This window comes from Chroicocephalus ridibundus, chromosome 1, assembly GCF_963924245.1.
Source record: "Chroicocephalus ridibundus chromosome 1, bChrRid1.1, whole genome shotgun sequence".
Taxonomy (NCBI): domain Eukaryota; kingdom Metazoa; phylum Chordata; class Aves; order Charadriiformes; family Laridae; genus Chroicocephalus; species Chroicocephalus ridibundus.
This window is the reverse complement of record NC_086284.1, coordinates 182,781,532-182,802,589: the sequence shown is the minus strand read 5'-3', so window position 1 is coordinate 182,802,589 and position 21,058 is coordinate 182,781,532.

Here is a 21,058-nt window from a genome sequence, read left to right as displayed (position 1 = left end):
GTGTCAGACCTGGACCTGCCACAGGGCGTACCTGTATCCCGAATAGCATGTGCCATGGCAAGGAAGATATTTGTAGCAGAATCAGGAACTGAGCCCACTCTTTGGCTTTTCAAATCAGTGCCTTAACTGCAAGCCTGTCCCATTTCCACCTTTATACACTGGAAATGAAATCATCATTCAACAATAGAATGATTTTCTGTGGGGATACCTTTCTGTGCTTTGCTAGTTGGGGGTGATACTTAGGTACTGTTGCATACTTGGTATGTCCAAAAGGAACAGATTTACCTGCATGAAGTTATTCAAAAAAATGTCAAACCCTCAAAATGTGTTTTGCTTAACAGCCCTCATGGTTTGTACACCTAGAAGGGCAGCCTCTCCACTATCTCTTCCTAATCCTCACAAGTGAAATGGCAGAGAGCATACGTGCATACGACTATGTGATGGATGTTTCTTACGTCTATTATGTGTTAGAACTCTTCCTGTGAAAATGAGCACTGACCACAGTATACGTATGCCAAGCAAATGAGTGAAAGCGTTTTGCTTATTGTCTTTGTGAATGGAGTAAACAAAGTTCATCAATCTGTGAAAAATTATTATTGAAAATTGTCAAAATTATAATTTTATAATATACTACTCACAGATTTCTTAACAAGGCCGAAGTTTTCTGTTATCTGCCCTGAAAAAGATAAGACAAGCATAACATCCTCTATGGATTAGAAAGGCTCTTTAGTATTTATCTGCCTGACTGATGAAGGTTGAGTATTTCTAAGAAGTGTGGTACTCTGACATCAGTCTGACAGCACTACACCTCTGAACTGCACTTAAAAATAAATCCTTTCTTCTTTCATTATTCTGTCACGATAATGTGAGTAATGTGAACTACAAAAGTGTTCTTCATCTTCCAGGCTGGATATGAATGATAAAAACCAAGGGGCTATATTTCAACCTCTGTTAATGGGCCTGTCCTCTTTTTTTTAATCCTACCTAAAATGTAACCCAAATAAAACAGACATAACAGCTAATCTGCATAGCACTGAAAAACTTGCTTTATTGCAGTGAATAGGTCTTGCTTAAAGCACGTTAGCTGCTCTACTGCCCTGGCCAACATAAAATATACCCTAGCATACGGGTATTTAACAAAAATGACCATTTTGAATCCTCATGAAGCTCCATCCTCATGGTGTGGCTATGCATTTTCTGCTAAAGATCTTCTGAAGATTAGGTCGCGTCTTCTCCTACTTGAATCCCAATTTACCCTGATAGAAGTCAGAGGAGAACCGGACTCTTCAAAGAAGGAAATAATAGGGCCATAAATTGGGAGAAGGCTTAAGCGTCAGTCTAATTTGTATGTACGTGGGAAAACATGTAAGTTCTAAAATTGCTAAGCATTTGCTTAAAATAAGTGAATGCTTAAGCAGTTTGTGTTTATGCCTACATATTCCCATATCACACACTATAATTTTCATCTGGTTTAAAGCAATTCAGTCGTTCTTACTCAGAAACTAATTCTCTTTTAGTCAGGTTTTTTTCCTTCCCTTTCTTTTGCAAATTGCTCAGAGTTTCTTAAAATACCTATTTAAAAGCTTCCCTGCACAAAAAGAAATAGTTGGTTATATCTTTAACATCAGGAAATGCATGTAGTAAGAACATAATAAGTAATAAAATCAGTGTTGATAGAAAAATAAATATAGCACTTTTGCCTGGGTTAAATGTCAGATGTAAGGAAGTGCTGAGCATCCTTACTTCCTATAGAATCACTCATCCTTCCTCTACTAAGGCTGTTTCCAAAAAGGCTGTTATTAAGTCTGGGAAAGGATGTGGCAGCAAAAGACGGTAAAACACTTGAACACATGTGTGTTGTGGACCTTTCTGCTATGAGCAACATTTATTTCACAAAGAGAGCAAACGCCATGTCCAATGAAGAAAAGTAACCCACCGGTTTCCATAATTGTAGCGGGGCTTAGGTAATGCACTATGCAGTGTTTGATTTAAAATGTTAAAATATTAAAAGAAGTTTTCTATAGCATAGTGTTCCTATCAAAGTGAAATGACTCATAAGAATGCTAAATTCAAACCAGATGGGCATAAACACTCACTGAAAAAAATCAGATATTTAGAGGTCAGCATGGGTCTTCATAAAAATGAAGACCTTGTCTGAGTTACTGAAAAATGAACTTCAGTGATAAAAAAGAAAACAAAAGAAAATATTAGTGATTTTATTTTAATTATACAAGCCACTGTCAATTAGGAGAACTAACATTTACAAAACTTTACATTGCCATTTTAATTTGAAAAAGATGGCCGTGGCAGTCCTTAGACTTCAGACAAACAGCAGCGTGGTGTCTCCCGCGCAGGGAGGGAGTGAGGGATGCGGGAGTTCAGAAATGCCACGTTAATATTCTGCAACAATCCCCGCGCTTCCCACCGAGGAGTAACCCCCATTACGGATTTGTACGGGACAGAAACCTTCCGCCCCGGCTCAGCGGCATGATGCCAGCCTTCGCTTCCCTTTGAACCAGACCACAGAGGGTTGGGGGGGTAAAAACTCTCATTCCTGCTACCATAAGAAAAAAGTTTATACCACCCAACATTGCTGCTGCTCTGTTGTTAAAAGTGCGTGTTGTTTTGTTTTCCTTTCCTCGTTTCATCCATTGCTCTCTACCACTTACAGATTGTCTGGAGCGTGTACTTATTTTAAACTTTTATACCCTACCAGAAGAAAAATACGTGGGCTCAAAATTAATATTGTTTTTGACTTATGGTGAAATTCCAGTAATGTTTAACTTGGATCACTAGACCTGCGCATTTTACAGAGAGCAGAAAGGAATACTTTTCGAGCCGAAATGTGTAATGGGAGTTCCCTACAGTTTTGTTGCTGGGATCTTGGACAACAAGAAAAATGATGAGCATATAACTTATTCCTTCTAAAACATACAGACCAACTAAGTGGAGAAAATAAGGGTTCTACCCATGCCATAAGCTATAAAGGCATATGTTTGTATCCCTGTTCCCTGATTAATTTGTTAACCGCTACCATTCAAACTCCTAATAAAAAATGATTGTTCAATGTATATTACTGTCAACGATTTTACATTCCAAACCATAATCTCTTGGGGCACAAGTCAGCAAAAGATATGTGTGGCTTCCATCGTGCAGAAGCCCACACAGTGCCGTGGAAAATGATTTTTCTGGGTTTCTGGGGCCTCCTGCAAGAGGGCCATAATTTTATTTTGCAGAAAAATGCCGCCTGTACTTTTGGCCTATGTGTTACTGCCATTAGCAGCATTCTAAGTCTAAAGGTAGGGGGTGAGACTTGGCCCCAGCAGTGTCACTCAGAGCTTTGCTGGTCAGATTAGAGAAGCGAGCATTGCCTGCAATGTGCAGGGTGATGCTTTGCAGGGCAAGCTCCAGAGCTGTCATTAGAGTATCCTGAAGGCCGCGTAACGCAAATGTTACACATCTTCCCTTTGGTGGCTCTTTGTGACTGATCCTTTGTTTTGCTGTAACTAAAAACATTGCCTGGAGATCAGACCCCTTTACCAGGCACTGCTGCACACATCTAACTATGGAACTCGCCTTTGAAACGCTTTGAGTCCCAGCAGATATCTCCAAATCACACACAGGACTGTCATAAGTGGGATACCTAGACTCATAGAATCATTTAGGTTGGAAAAGACCTTTAAGATCATCAAGTCCAACCATTAACCTAACACTGCCAAGTCCACCACTAAACCATGTCCCTCAGCACCACATCTACATGTCTTTTAAATACGTCCAGAATGGTGATTCCACCACTTCCCTGGGCAGCCTGTTCCAATAATTGACAACCCTTTCGGTGAAGAAATCTTTTCTAATACCCAATCTAAACCTCCCCTGGTGCAACTTGAGGCTCTTTCATCTCGTCCTATCACTTGTTACTTGGGAGAAGAGACCGACCCCCACCTCGCTACACCCTCCTTTCAGGTAGCTGTAGAGATCGATAAGGTCTCCCCTCAGCCTCCTTTTCTCCAGGCCAAACAACCCCAGCTCCCTCAGCCACTCCTCACAAGACTTGTGCTTGAGAACCTTCACCATCTTTGTTGCCCTTCTCTGGACTTGCTCCACACCTCAATGTCTTTTTTGTAGTGAGTGGCCCAAAACTGTACACAGTGTTCGAGGTGGAGCCTCACCAGTGCCAAGTACAGGGGACAATCACTTCCCTTGTCCTGCTGGCCACACTGTTTCTGATATAAGCCAGGATGTTATTGGCCTTCTGGGCCACCTGGGCACACTGCTGGCTCATATTCAGCTGGCTGTCAACCAGCACCCCCAGGTCCTTTTCTGCCAGGCAGCTTTCCAGCCACTCTTCCCCAAGCCTGTAGCGATGCATGGGATTGTTGTAACCCAAGTGCAGGACCTGGCACTTGGCCTTGTTGAACCTCATACCATTGGCCTCGGCCAATTGATCCAGCCTGTCCAGATCCCTCTGTAGAGCCTCCCTTCCCCCAAGCAGGAGTAGTTGCCCTCCTGCCCAACTTGGTGTCATCTGCAAACTTACTGAGGGTGCACTTGATCCCCTCATGCAGATCATTGATAAAGATGTTAAACAGACCTGGCCCCAACACTGAGCCCTGGGGAACACCACTGGTGACCAGCTGCCAACTGTATTTAACTCCATTCACCACAACTCTTTGGGCCTGAACATCCAGCCAGTTTTTTTACTCAGCGGAGACTATGCCCATCTAAGCCATGAGCAGCCAATTTCTCCAGAAGAATGCTTGCACCGTGGGAAACGGTGTCAAGGGCTTTACTAAAATCTAGGTAGACAACATTCACAGCTTTTTCCTTGTCCACTAAGCGCGTCACCTTGTCATAGAGGGAAATCAGGTTAGTCAAGCAGGACTTGCCTTTCGTAAACCCATACTGACTGGGCCTGATCACCTGGTTGTCCTGTATGTGCTGTGTGATGTCACTCAAGATGATCTCCTCCATAACCTTCCCTGGCACTGAGGTCAGACTGACAGGCCTGTAGTTCCCTGGATCCTCCTTCCAGCCCTTCTTGTAGATAACCACTACATTTGCTAACTTCCAGTCAAACGGGACCTCCCCAGTTAGGCAGGACTGCTGATAAATGATTGAAACTTGCAGCGTTCGTTCTTAAAAAATGTCTTTGTTTCCCTTTCCAAGACATTGAATACTGTTTGCATTCTCTCACTACAAAATGAAGGGAGACAGTCCTCGTCTACTGACCTACACCACTACTGTTACTTGTTTATTTCTGAAGGCTTCCTTCATCCACATGCTGCTTAGAGTCAAACACTATTAGCCATTTCCTAATAATATTATTATTATGGTTTAGAACAATTATTGGCAAATGCTTTGCCAGCCTCCAGTCCAAAATATCCTCTTCGTGCCCCTCAGGTCCAAACTGCCAAAACCTCTCCCTGCACAGGTTATAAACTGCCAAAGGTACAACAAGAAATAGGATAGGCCTAAATATTTCAGAGAAGGCTGGAGGACAACACGATGGCCAGGCTCCTAGCATTTCTGTTTCCTTGAAACAGCTCAGAGATTTTTTAAAAACCACAGGATAACCTAGGGCAAGCATCAATTAAAATCTCTATTTTCTAAAGCTCAGATGCCTAAAGCCACATGTGGTGAGTTGCAAAACTTGGACTTGCCTCTCTCTGAAGGGCAAACACGTAAGAGTTCAAGTGCAAGGGAGTAGCTGGTGGGTGAGGAAGGGACTGAGATGAAGGGGCAGGGACCCAGGATAATGGCCGGGAAGAAAAGGCAACAGGAGTGAGTTTTGGGGGAGAAATGATGAGACCTTCTGGCCAAAGCATGCTCCAGATGAGCCTTGAGGTGAGTCTGCTCACCAGGTGTGATGGAGAGCTTGTACAGCACAGTGAAAAGTTTTCAGCACATACAGTGACCAACATCTATGGGGATCTCTGATGCATTATAGAATCCTAAGCCAGCTGTGGGAAAAGGCTGGAAGAGCACTCCCTGGCCACCAGGGGCTACTTCCTCCATTTCTGATGGGGGAGCTCCCTGGAGGGCATTCAGGCAAGCAGTGTGAACTGGAAAGTTAAGGAACATCTTGTACAATTTGTCATACCTGGGCATCGCCAAGGATATAAGGCAATTGTTGCCCCAAATGAGAATCAAAGCACCCAAAGCATCTTCTCTGAGGCACCCTGAAAGCCACTGCAGTCAACCAAAGCAAAGCTGACCATAATGACATTCAAAAGCTTGAGGGCAAGGGAAGAGCGTGATAGGAAAGAGCTGGCAAAGCTGGCCCACCACAGCACGCCCCAGCAGGACTGGCAGGAGGGGCCAAGCACAGGCTCTGATGGGCCAGAAAACCAAGGCATAACCTCCAAGGAGGTAGACTTTGGTGTCTCCAAAACTGCAGGCAGGTCATGGGAGCAGTTAGAAAGACGCCAAGCTCAGCAGTCAGCTACAGCAAAGGAGTACTGAGGTCACGGCACATCAGGGGGCTGCCACGGGTGAGGGACTCATCCTTTCTGCTCCCTGAAATGACACAACAAAACAAACGCTGACAAAAGAAAGATGTAACGACCTGGCAGAAAAAGGAAGGTTGCGGGAGGGAGGAGACATCAGGAAATCAGTCTGTTTGCAGAAGACTAGTAGGTCAGCTGTGCTGGCAGCATCTTCATAAATATTTCTCTTAATGCTGAAGCAGTTTAGTTTTATAAGCATGGGCTCCTCTCATGTGGTTACTGAGCATGAATCAAAGACATTGTGGCTCAGCACTGCCCTATTTTTTATTGTGCTTTCTTGAACATCCTGGGGTTGCACAGCCCCAGCAAGCGCAGGGGGGGCTGGAGGCTGGGACCACCCCCTTCCTCTTGCCCCCCTGGTGAAGGTGACCAAGTGTCACAGCCCTGGGTCACAGAAATCTCCCAGAAAGGGGGATTTGAGGAGGAGCATAAGACCAGGCCACCGAGTGGAGGAGGCTGGTGGGGGAAACAGGCAGAAAAAGGCGCTGGGGAGTCGTGGAGCCCCACTGAGCTGTGGCAGCTCGGGCTCGGCACAGGGAGCTGCTGCTGTCCCATCTCTGTCCCCCTGCCCACCCAGCTGGCCCACCGCAGAGGTACAGCCCTCTTGCCTCGCACTAGTTGTCGTCCCGCTTCTCCTTACCATCATCCTCATGTTCCCAGACCTCAGGAGCATCACTGCAAACGGGAAGGCAGGCAGAGCTGAAAGCCCAGCAAGGGCAGGGCATCCCCAAAGGATGGCGGGGACAAAGCCAGAGCGAGGAGCGTCAGCTCTGGGACAGGCAGAAAAGAGAGAACATCTGCTCCATCTGAAATCGAAGGAAAAATAATAAAAGCAGGCCATTCATTTTACTTATGTATCTGTCTGGTTTCACTTTCTAGTTTTCCTGCCACAGTTTTTGAGCTACAACTAACGGGATTTTTCCAATCCAAACAAAACAAGCAAACCAAACAAAACAGCACTGCGGGATTACTGCGAAGGGCGAGGGGAGCGGTAGGCTTGTGAGAAAGAAGGAGTGAGACTGCAAGTGCAGCACTCGTATCTGCTCTTTTATTAGATGATTTTAAAATAGCTCTGACCCTTTTTTTAATTCCTCTTTCTTTTTTGGGGTGGCAAACAAGACAAAAAACCTGTTTTAAGCAGGGTTTGTGCTTAAGCTTATTTCTTGTTTCTGGTTGATAAAATGCACCGAATAACCCTGGTCCCTCAATTGCTCCGGCTGGTGTGCCAGAGCTCTCACTTGGCTCAGGACATGGCTGAGGAGACACCAGGACCCCCTGTGGTGGGAAGTGCTTCCCCCTGCCCCAGGACATCTATCCCCCTAGCTGTAGAGATGTACGCTGTGCTCAGACATGCTGAGATGGAAAAGCTGGGCCAGGGAAAGCAGGATTCTCAGGTGGATGCTCTCCCACCCCTCGTGAGGCAGTGAACAAGCACCTTCTCTGGGTCCAGCCATGCCGGTGGAGAGGACAGTCACCTCCCACCACATGCCGCTGCTTGTCATCGCCCTTCCGATGGATGGGATCCCTGCCCCAGGCCTGTGGCGACGGGTTGGTCACCTCCACAGCTCACAAGGCACCCTCTTGGCTCTGCCCTCAGGGAAACCGCACAGGCAAGCTCTGAAGAAACACGCTGGCCCCACCAGCGAAACACTCGTGGTGCTGCCATGGTGCCGTGGCCTTCCCCACCGTCGAGATGCAGAGGGGAGGTCCTCTCTGGAGAGCTCCAGGTGATGCAGCTCCTCCGTGGTGAAACCCCAGGCCCGCTGAAGGCTGTGGAGGGACTCCACTGGACGTCAATCAGCCCGAGGTTTCACCCAGCCAGTCAATTACTAACACGTTTTGTAAAAACAGACTTAGATAAGGTTCAATAAATGTCTTTGGGTGATTTCAGATTGCTTTTTCTCAGATTTAGGAAACTGATTTGCTTTCTGAAAAATGCCTGTGCAAGTTTCACACTTTTTTTTTTTTTTTTTTGCATTGTCTGTTGTTATTTATAGACCATACAGATGGAACAGACCCATTAGGTCACCCAGCACTCCCTGCCAGCGCAGGACTCTTCTCCAGCAAACATTTATTATGGTCTCGTTTAGACCAGTTTCACATGCTCCAAACAACGAGGTTTCTGCCACTTCCCTGGGGAGAGCAGTCAGCAAGTTCATACCGCTAACCCGCAGGAAGGAGTCTCCTCACTTTCTTCAGCCCATATCTTCCCTCTTCATATGTTTCTTTCCCTTTTGCACTCTAATATCTATTTATTGTGATTTTTTTTTTTCCTCGGTTTGGCCTATCAGTATAACACCCACGGTGCACAGAGCTTTTAGACCCTGTATGCTGCCAGCCTGGCCCCTAAACCACCCCCTACGTACACCCCCAGGCTCCATGAATGAGCACCCCTTTCCCCCCAGCTTTCCCCATTCTGGTGCTCTCTTCTCTAAGCAATTCTCTGATTCGTGCGATACTTTCTGTTAATCACTAGCCTGGGGTACAAAAGCGATATTGCAGGTGTGATCGTACAAGGGAAGAATTACTTCCTCCCCTCATCTGTGTGCTGCCTCTTGAAACACAAACCCACATTGCAAAAGGAGCTTTGCCGTCAGAAGGCACAAGAGGTTCACATCTTATTTACTGCCAACTACCTCCACAAAGTGTCTCTTGATGGTCCTGGTTTCTGTATTTCCACAGCCGATTGAATGTGCTTCAGATTATTCCTGCCCCATAGAGTTACTCAGGCTTTTCCAGCTCAGCTTATAACTTTCACATTTTCAAAATAAAAAGCAAGTTGCTTTGTAATTATTCTCTCTACTCTCCATAGCAAACAGTGGAATGGGAAGCAAATGAGCCTTATATAGATAAAACACAAGGTATGAGTGTAATATACGTAATGGCAGGCCCAGCAGAGTAACTTCCTCTTTGGAGGAATATTTGGAGTTTGCCAATAGTAAACAAATTAGACAGATTCTATTAATAAAGTCATTCTAAGTGTTGAATTATAGAAGTTAGCCTTTTTCATTTATGTTACAGAAAGCAGTGTCTTCTGTACCAAGAGAAAATTAAGAAGAAAGAGGAGTGTCAAGACTATTAAGCATTTCTCCATCAAATTAAAATACAATTACAGAGTCAGTGCTAAATAACACATCGCTTTGTGTGAAATATGTGGCACATGTTCACACAAGACAAACGAACAAGCAGAAGAAAACCATAAAGAAATAATTTCCTTTGTCCATTTCACAATAAAGTGTGCAAAGCTCCACAGTTCACTGGTACTATTTATAAAAGAAAGTAATGCAAAGCCAAAACCGGCAAATTGAAAATACAGGGAAATCAAGACAAAAGCTAGCCCAATAACCACAAATGGAAGGGATCATCTTGTCAATTGAGAAGAAACATGAGGAATATGAATACCAGTTTTTTGCCTAAACCCTGAATGCTGATGGCTCCATCGTGCTTTAATTTTCTACCCCTACACATGCCCTGCTCTGCAAACTTCCCGCATACTTTCACTTAATTTCAAAGTGGAGTCCCTCTCTGAAATCGCACTGTAAACATTTCATTGTGGGGTCCCCATGTTTGACGTCTGTCAGTGATTTTCAAATCAAAACTGTTCGGTTAACAAGTAAAAACCAGATTTCTTTTTGTTTATTTCTCAGCGTTGTAGCCTGCAGTATGAAAAGCAAACTCGGTGCTCTCCCATTCACGCATCGCCCGCAATGAAGACTGGCGTTTGGGGGACAACCCGCTGATGGAGGAAGAGCTGGATTAGGATCTGGCTGGGTTTGTCTTCCTGCTGCGGAGTCGCCACAGCTGAGAAGGGTAAAACTCCGCTGGGGCAGCGTGGCCTCTGTGCCACCAGCCTCCTGATGCTTGCTTACAAGTCCCTTTGCATGAGGTTATCATCTCTGGAGCTCTGCTGGCAAAGTGGTGGTTTCAGCACTTGCTAATCCACTTTCATGCAAAATCTACCAGGTTAGCTTAGATGGTTTAAATTGAATTAGCCCTGCTGCTCTTGCCTAAAGTAGATTAGGAGATGCTTACATCATTTCTCCAGCCAGAAAGAGCTAGCAGGGAGCAGTCAGAAGAGGGAAGTCTTTTTGGCAGCCACAGAGAGTCCTAGAAATCACCACCTGCAGCCTTAGCCTCTGGCGTGCCAGAATGCAACACCCAGCCGGATGGTCCATCTCCACTCGCCTCCCTCTCTGTACAACATCCCTGTCCCCCTACCTGGCCACTTCCAGAACAGCAGTGAATATTCCGGACTAGAACAGATTTGTAGAGGAATCAGGATACCAAATCCTGGAAAAGAAGGACACGTGGATCACGGCCACCTAGTTAACAGAGCTGCGATGCTGCAGAAGACCTATCGCTCAAATTAGTGATGTTTTCCATCATAACAATACCACTCTCCAGGCTGCCTAGCTCACAGCTAATTGTCATCCTGACTTCACTCCAAGGCAAACAATTATTCTGAGTGGAGAGAGGAAAGTGAAAGGAGAAATCACAATGGAGAGAAAATGGGAGGTACTGGTACAGAAAGAAGGGTCTCAGAAAGCCTATCTGTGAGGGCATCATACTGGATTTTTGCTAAAGGTGTCTGCAAGGCTAAAAGACTCGTGTTAGTCCCAGCTCAGCCACTCAAGCATTTGCTCCTGTGAGCTCAGTTTAAATACATACTTGCAAATCTTTCCAAATGAAGTCACAACCCTACAAGTAGGGTACACTTCCCCATCCCTGGAAGTGTTCAAGGCCAGGCTGGATGAGGTTTTGAGCAGCCTGGTCTAGTGGGAGGTGTCCCTGCCCATGGCAGGGGGGTTGGAACTAGATGATCTTTAAGGTCCCTTCCAACCCAAACCATTCTATGATTCTATGATTCTATAAGTACTAGCCACTATACAAAATAAAGTGCATTCCCAAATGTTAGAGGGTCAGGGCCCAGGGTGGACTTGGGCTTGTGCTGGCATACTTTGCTGAACCAGACGATAATAGGACTACAGTTCATAGCACTTGATAATGAGACATTGTGTAATGTGATGCAGAAATTAAAGATGAGAAAGGAACTGAAAAGCTTACCTCTCTAATAAGGAGTTATGCTACTAGTATTAAGGTAGATGCTTCCACCTAGTGACTTACAGCAGTAGCTTATAGATTTTTGCTTTAGAATGTTGGACGGCAGCAGCAGCAGAAAATAAAATTGTAGAAAAATATCATTCATCATCCGTAGTCAAGAAGAGACACAGAAACATACCTTACAAAGGGGGTCTGTACATTCAGACGTCAGCAATACTCAGAGTATCCTTTCCACAGGCAACGCTGGCCCAGTCCATGCACTCAGATTCACCTCTGGATAAACGGCCACCCCACTATTTCTGGCTGTGCTACTGATAATCCTGCCCCCTCCAAACCAACATATGGCAGAGCAGGAAGGATAACTCCCGGTGAGAGGAGGTGTTTCTGATATCCTAGCAGTAGGGAGGTCACCAGAACAGCGACTCCATCAAAGGTATTGCCAAACTTTTCCTTCAGTTTTAAACCGTGAGAGAGTTGTAGGGTTTTTGCATTCTTCAGCAGTGCAAATGCATGTGTGCTAGGTCTGGCCTGCCAGTGCAGCAGCAGCAGCTTCAGAGCCCAATACTGTTTCCTTCTCTTCTATGCTGGAAACTCTCAAACTCCTGAGACTTTATATACACCTGCATGTGAAAAAGTTACTGACTTGAGCCATCACAGCAACATTCAACAAAAGACGTAAACTCCAAAAAATAGAAGTGCTCAATGATAAGGTTCCAGATCGCAGACTTCAGTGGAGATCCTTAGGCTTTGATGTCTAATGACTCTTTACAATAAATGAGGAGCAATAAGTGTCTCTGCAAAAGAGTCAGAGTCTGCTGAACATCCACTTCAAGATGTATCCTGAATCTTGTCCCTCCCTGGAAGTGCCATATCCAGGCCATACCCTGGATTAACAGGAGATGTCTGCTCACCTGGAATCCACAGCCTGGAAAGCTCTCCAGAGGGCTGGCTGCTGCTTACATCCCTCCTCCCAAAAAACTTAACAGTCTTGTTTTTTCAGATATGGCTGGAGCAGCAGCCCCATTAGTGCCATAGTTTCAAGGTTAATGCAAAGCATATATTCCTATTCCAAGGAATCAAGCCCGTCCGTCTTGTCACCCTGTGGCTTCAGATAGCAGGTTGTGGGCTCTACTGGCTGGGAAGCGAGCGTGGGAGGGAAAGAGGAAAATTTGGGAAACTTTTGCGCATCCCTATGCTAAAGGTCTAATCTAAGTAACTCACCCGACGCTTTCGCTGTAGTTAGTGGAGAGAAGTGAGGAGAGGACAACACATTAGTAGATGCAGAAGTAGTCAACAGAGATTAGATTAAGTGTCTGCTTGAGCTGTCCCTGATTTCCTCCAATGATTGAAAAGGATAACCAGCTCTGATTAAAGTGTCTAACGTAAAGAATCTAAAGCTGGAGCAAATGAATGCTGCTCTGATTTCCCAGCTGTGCTTAAGGATGTGCTATCAGTCTGCAATAATTTTGGACATGACCAGACACACAATTAGAGGCATCAAGTGAAGATAGGAACCCAACAGAGAAGAACAGAGGAAGCTTTGGGAGCAGCTAGTGGGTCTTTTTGCTTCACAGCTTTGAAGTTAGGGCTCCCGTTTCTGTACGTTTCCTCCTCTGTGTTCCTGCTCTCCATTGAACCTCATTTTTCTTTAGCACTGGCTTTACTCCCTGTGGTCATTAAGGACTGACCTGTAAGGCAGTGAGCAATCTACCCCAAGCAGATAAGTACCAACCTTATCTTGAAGCCCATGATTTCTCCTTTGAAGTTAAGCAAGTATCTGTGTGTTTAGCTGACTTGGGATCTAAACCAGCAAATGCATGGCATTGACAGTAGAGCTCAATGACCTCAGCTCCCCCAGCCAAGAAATCAAGAGACAGTGGCAAAAAAAAACACTTGAAAATTGTTTTTTTTTAAAAAATAATTAAGGCTCGAAGTTAGCGGTGTGCCCGAAAGTATGACAATTTTTCAGAAGAAAACATATTTACTAATTTTCATAGATGACAAGTAATCTGTGCATAGCTTCACTTCTCATGAACTTCCATAACAAAGCTAATTCCCCTGTTAAAAGATTTGGTGCGCTCCCATCATTTTAATGTATTCCTATTCTCTTATTGAATAGCTGCAGTCACTGCAATGTTAATGGTTTTGCTAGAATGTTCTCTCTCATTTATGCTTTACTGAACTGATGTATATATATTAACCTCTCACTAGTTAATGAACTCTGGTAGCTAAGTTACTGCTCTAGATCTAGCTGAGGTTGAAAAGGAGGGGAAGTGCATTATCATCTAGCAACTTCTAGCCACTTCATGTAAAGAATTGTTAATTGTATTCCAATAATAGCATCAAGGCATCTCAAAATGTAAAAAAAAACCCAAACAAATCACCATCAAGCACAGAGAACTTGGCAAAATTGTATGTCATTAAGATCCTCACTGATAATTTCAATTACAGCAGGGAGACATAGGAGACAACCTTCCTCTATCAGCTGTGTAGGTAAACAAGGGCTTTGGTCATCACCTCCCCATCACCTTTAAAGGTCATCACCTTAAACGATCACAACCCTCTGAGCTACTCACCAGTTGCAAAGCCAAGCCAAGTCGTTCATCCCATCAGAAGCACTTGGAATCATTGAGTCAACTCCTGAGGAAAATGTGAAACACACTTCAAAGCTCTCGTTCTCCTAGATTTATACCGTACTCTAATTTTATCTACAGTCACCGAAATCGCTGTATTTTGTTAAAGTAAAATATTTGGATTTATAACATTTGAATGTTTAAGCTAATACTACTGTGTGGGTATGCACACATACATGCATTCACACATGTATAGGCATACATATGTTAAGTTTTCATTTTTTATGTTGTAATCTATAAAAACATCATATAATTTATTGCAGTGCAGAAGACCTATTTTCCCTTCCCTTCTTCTGACGGTTTCTCTCTTGCCCACATGGTTTGTATGAATGATATTTATAACGGAGCCGTTTTGATCTGATAGAGCCTCAGTGAATTTACTGCTGTTTCTGCCCCACTGTAACTGAACCTGACAAGAACCAGAAGAATCCACAGTTTTATTTTGGGCTTTATAGGTTTTTCCTTACTCCCTTTTCTCATGCCTGGATGGGGTCGGCAGCTAGAGAAGACCCGTACGTTCTGCAACGACAGAGAGCTGTGAGGCTGCAGGACTTGCAGGATGAGATGAATTGCTGCTTTGATCAAAACCAGGGTCAATTTGCCCTGGCTAATAATTGGTTTGTCAAGAAAAAAAAAAAAAGAAAAAAAAAAAAAAGAAAAAGCTGAACAATATCCTTTTTTCTTTATGAAAGAAATGTAATCTTTCCCTGCATGTAAGTAATAGTTGTAGTGTTCACAAATAACATATGCTGCATACAACCATTAGCCTTACTATTTTAAATGAACGGCTGTATTTTCCAAGAATTTATAAGATTTTGAAAATGGATGAGCGTTTCCTCTTTGTCGAGACAAACATATGTTTCTGTTCCTCTTAAGGTTTTCTCCCTAACACTGCATATAAAACTCAAACGACTTGCCTAAGTGCTCCGGATGGCTCAGAGGAAAGATAAATGGGATTTAGATTTCATCCTACTAAGGAGGAAAACTGTTCAGGCACTCACTTGATAATTAAAGTTGTTATTTTAGGGTAAGTACTTGGTAGCTACAATCAAATGTAAAATTGCTTTTAATGATTGGTTTTGCTTTTGATTTTCTCATAGGTGTTTTTACATAATAACACACTTTTTTGCTGATAGCGAACACAATTCCATTGCAAAAAACATTGCTATATAGAGCAAAAAAAAAATGTTAACTGAGGGCTTACGTCATGTGAGCAACGCATTCCTTTTGTCAAGTTTGAAGGTACTCAAACGCAGCTTCCCTGAAGTGCATGAATGAAACTTCAAGAAACTGCACTCCCAGTAATTCATACGAGAATCCCAAACAAGCTCTTTTTTTTCAGAACGTATCCACATTTATTAGCTATCACCAGATGGGATCCCAGTGTAACCTCAGGGAAGAAAACTAATGGCTTTCCCATCAAGTCATATTTGGATACGATCCAGTCACTGTTAACGTACCCAAATTCATTAGAAGCCACTGAATCCAAACCCTGTTTAACACAAAAAGATACTTGGGAAAGATCATTTTGGAAATTATTTCATTTCCTTCCACAGCAAATTCACATTACATCTAAAAGTGAATGAAAGCTGTGGGTCCACTCTTTTTCATGAAACAATCTCTAAAGATATCAGGGCAGACCAGACGCCGCATTCGTTGTTTTACATTTTCGTGTTAGTGAGGTTTCTGACAGAAATATGATCCTAAAATACAGAGATTGTGAATGAAAGAGAATGTAATAATAATTTTTTTAAAAATTGCTTCAAATGTATTTAGAAGCTTAATTTACATTTGAAAAAGTTTTGCAAAAACTTTTTTGCATGTTTTATTTTCATCTGTTGTTCTTTAACGGAAGCTGGAACTTCAGATTCTCTATTTTTTTAAGCTTTAATCTTTATTTCCAGGCAAACCAATAGCAAAATTCTCATTCACTGAAATTGGCAAATTTAGATACAACATAAATTTAGTTTATTTGTATAGATTTATGCAAATTAGAACTATATCTAACTTACATTTTTTCAAGTAAGAATCTATTTCTCCAAGTTAAGCAACACTTATTTTCTTATAACTTAAAAAATATTTTTGGCTTAAATATTATTCCATAAATTTGTTCAACCGTACCACTGTATATTTGTTTGTTAAATTACTGTTTAAAGAAACCTTGTTTTCCATGTTTTTATTACAGAGTGAATCTTGTGCTTTTAAAATGTTTTTTCTCTCTAATTTTATATTATCTTGCTTGCGTCTTACTCCTGACACACTTAAGATTATTTTATGTTTTTCAAGTTCAATGATAGTCGCAGGACTGGATGCCTTTGTTACAACAGTGTTTGTTGGGATAAGAATAAATTTTTTTTCTATGCATTCCTAAAAATAAAAACTTTTTTTTTTTTGGTGAATGCATAGAAAACAGTTTTTGTAGTTTCACAGCTAATTCTAACCTAACACAAACAGTTATCATTTTTGGTGTTCCTGAGGTTACTTTTAGAATTTTAAAAAATCCAATTCATTTTTTAACCATGTGAAACTGCTGGTTTAAATTATTGCACATCATTACGTTCGGACAATGAAAACAACACAGGCATTTTTTACTTGTCTCTGGTCAACTTCACTCTGGCTTTCCCTGACACAGGACCTTAGTTGAAATCACCACGTGGAGATTTTGAAATCCAAATAAACCACGCAAATATAAAACAACTCGCTTTCCACCGGCTTTCTGAAATTTTCATTAAAACATTTCAGTTGATTGATAAAAGGCTTTTCAAGAACCTTCCTTTTGAAAACAAACCACTATATATCAGAAGTAGTGATGGATCCCTTTGCGTCCTGTTCTGGAAAAATGACACATTTAAGAAAAGAAAAAAAAAAAAGAATGAGATTGGGGAAGCATTCATATCAAGTTAGTATATTTTTAGAGGATAACTGAATATCAGTAAAAATATGAAGTGATTTTACACATTTAAGTGTCACTCTTTATTGGTGCAAAATATCTGGCAATAATTCCAGCGGTTTTTCTGACAGGTAGGAACTTAAAAGTACGAGAAATACCCGCAGGAACCTCCCCACCGCCAGACTGTTGCAGCATATTGCGGTGCTCTGCAACGCACGCACAGCGCCGAGCGCCTTCCTGCAATCAACTACCTGCCCCGATGGGAAACGAATGATATTTCTTCAACGAAAAAAGAAAAAGAGAAAGATATCGTACAGGGTGTTAGAGATGTGATTTCTCACATGGTCCTTGAGCTGGGGGACGCGTTCAAAGCTTTGTGTGGCTCCCTCCCTCCCGCTGCCCGCCGGCCGGGGCCGGGGACGGGACGGGGACGGGGCTCTCTCCGCTGCCGCTGGTGCCATCTACCGGGCGCCGGCTTCCAAAGCAAACCCCGGGCTGCCGCAGGGCTCCCTGCCCACCCCGGGTCGCTCCTTGAAGGGAGGGCTCGTCCCTCACAGCGTCTTTCTCAAAACACCCGGCGCCGGTGGGGTCAGCGGTGCCGGGCGCACGCCTAGGAGGGAACGGGCTGGAGCCACCAACTCATTTCACGTGTGTCGCTGCTGAATGGGAACCGCTCCCGCAGGAGGCGATGCCGTCGGGCCCTACAACAGATAATCCAGTCCCTCTTACCGGTGAATTTGGATGATGCTGTTATGGACAGTGATGCCAAGATGGCAACCAGGGAAATACATTGCCTGGCGTCCTCTTCCCTTCCTCCTCCTCGCTGTTACAAGGCACTCACCAGACATGGAAGCACAAGCTCCAGTTCCCATTGCTGGGAGTATCTGGCAGGAGCTTAGTGAGGAGTTTGGGCGGGGGAAGCTCCTTTTCCACAGAAAACAAAGATTACTTCTTCAAACCACCTCTCTATGAGTAGCAGGGGATGAAATTCTGGAGTTGAGCTCTGGCAGCCTGTGTTAAGGACATGCATCAGCTGTTAGCACCATACTGGTTTGCTAAGGAAACAGAACTGCAAATTGGGTTGGTTTTTTGTTGTGTTTTCTTTTTTCTTTTTTTTGTTTGTTTGTTTTTTGATGTTGTTGTTGTGTTTGGGGTTTTTTTAAGTTTTATAACAATAATTCTAAAATACTGGACACTTAAAGGGCTTAGCAGATTAGTATTCATTTTAAATAGCAACCAAAATAACAAAAATAAGAGATCTACATGCGATTTTCTCCCTCCAGAGGGAAAAAGAGAAGGCCTAGTGCTTGACATTCACTCAACTGCCTCTTGAAAAGGGACAGATAAAACCATAGGTGTATGTTTTTATAAACACTGTACCCTATATTGGCGCAACAGTTCCTAAAGTTCTTGCATCAACAGGCCAACCCATAATCTTTCCCATGGATGATCTTACACCCTGGTTTTACACTCAAGGAATTATATATTTTTTTCTGTCCAACACTGTAACAGCCAAGGCTATGATGAGCAGTCCAGGCAACTACTTGTACAAGGACCATACTTTGGCTGCAGTTGCTCTAGAAAAGCGTGGCTAACTTTGTGTCATTTTCACAAGAACTCAGTCTTCAGAACACCTAGGAGAGAAAAAATAACCAGTTTGCAGCTCCACCATTAGCTTCCCACATAAATTACTTCTCACAAGCATTTTAGTTTCTTATATATTTTTGCACCTATTCTTTATATTGTATTATATTATATATAACACTTGGATTTTGCACTTGGGGGGCAGGGGGAAGGGAAGGGATGTTCAGTGGCAGCAGTGATCATGATCTAAACCTGAGACTACAAGCAAGAAGCTGTTGACACACAGACCTCCCTCTAATCCTTCACAGAAACCCTTTGTATTCACTCACGAGACAACCTGCAGCTCTGATCCACTCTGCACAGAGTTCTGTCACGTTTGGCAGAAGCAAGATGGACAGAAATTAATTTCAATAGATGTAAAAAGTTCTTGTTTCACACATACGTTACAATCCGTCAAAGCCAAGTTCACAGAACACCTGTTGTCAAAGTAATTTAAAGACAGAAGGTAGCATGAAATAGGTGTTGCACCTATACCTTATGAAGTTGTCAGCTTTCAAAAGAGACACATTATACATGTTTCAGCTACAGGAATGGAGGGATCTGTTGGACTGAGTTGGATGAGCGGTACTGAGACAACAAATGTGCCTTCGTTTCCTGAAATCCTGTCCACAAATCCAATTTCTGGTTAAAGGCGGAAATTTAAAAATGCTATAAAAATCTACCTCCAGACTTCAGAAGCCTTGCAAGAAAATTAACTGCAATTACAGGGAAAAGATGCCAAACAATAGCTTAGCAAATCAGAATAGAGCTCCTGACCTTCACAGTCAATTAAGTTGAAATTGGAGGAAAACAACTCACTGATTCTTTGCTCTCCGCATAGAAGCCCTTCATAAAGCAGTCCTCATGCTACCTTCCGCAGGACCCTTGTCACAACCCTCTGCCGCCATACCATGTCCTAACATTTCAGACCTTTTATATCGATACATGTGCAGCAGGAAAATTAGAAACCCATGAGAGTGATGTTAAAGTGATTGGGAAGAGGGAGAGGGGGCAGCGCAAAAATCATCCTCTTCCCACTGTGCTTTCTCTTTTCCTTTGAATATTGTTGCTGTTGATGAGGGAAAGTTGAAATCAGAACTCAGGGGTAGTGTAGGAACAGTAAAAGGACAGTGGACACGGGGGGCTTGTCACAAATGCGCAGTGCTTATTAAATGGAAGGTCATCAGTTCTCACTCACTTTTAGCCCAGGAAAAAAAAAAAAAAAAGCAAAACACCAATGTCTGTTTCTCCTGAAGCAATAAATCACGAATTGGGCAGCGCAGCTGGAGAAGGGAGGGGAAAAAGTTGAAAAGAAGAGCCTCTTCCTGCAGCAGTGAGATATCAGATGGCTCAGTCCCCCCTGAAACCTCAGCCTTAGATAAGTTAAAATTGATGGCAAAACCCTGGCCTGAAGAGAGCAATTCATAGCTATTGTTTCAGGCTCTAATCATCCCCACAACTGCCATAACTCAGTTATTAAGACCATGCCACCCAGAGGAACAGATTGCTTTGCACCTCTCAGATTTCTGCAACGCTGAGGCTGTAGTCCTATAATCTTTAATACCAGACATATTCACGCTACAAATCTGACACAGATCAGACATCCAGCTTCCATCAAATTCACGAGAACCCAAGTGACTCTTTAGGCTGCAGGAGGAAAAGGTAGCGTACTAGAAACAGACGTTCAGTAAAAAGCCTTTGTATAGATATACAAGGGCTACTTTTTTTTTTTTTAAAAAAAAAAAAGAGTTCTGAGCATGTATCAGAGGAGCACTTTGCGTCATGTGGCCATGACATCCTTCCTCCGGTACTAGACAACCCCAAACCAGATTTAGTCTCCTCTATAACCACAGCGTCAGCTGCAGATAAAGCCAAAGATAAAGCAAACTGAAAGAATCTGTAAAATGTCACAGATGACTACATGCACCAGCAGAGCCTATGATGGCTGAGTGTTGCAGCAAAACTTAACTGGGACTATAAGAAAGAACACTGACCTCAATTATTCCAATACTATACCCTCCATTGAATAAAAAACTTTCAAAAGCACCATTCAATGCATTTGCTTGACCTAATCTCCAGAACCTCTCCCCATCTTCAAAACACTGTACTGCATGGTACTGCATTACGAAAAAAAGCTGTGCCATAGGAGAAAAGGTGGCACCTGAGAACACATCTCAGCAGGCAGCACATAAGCGAGGACTGCCTCACACAGCCCTGCCTTCGCCAGCTGTTTGTTCCCAGTCTTGTATTGCCTCCTACTGACACCTTTTGTAGAGTAAGGCTGGAAATGGATCCAGCCAAAAAAAAAACCAACCCAAAAAAAAACAGGAGAAAAAAAGAACTAT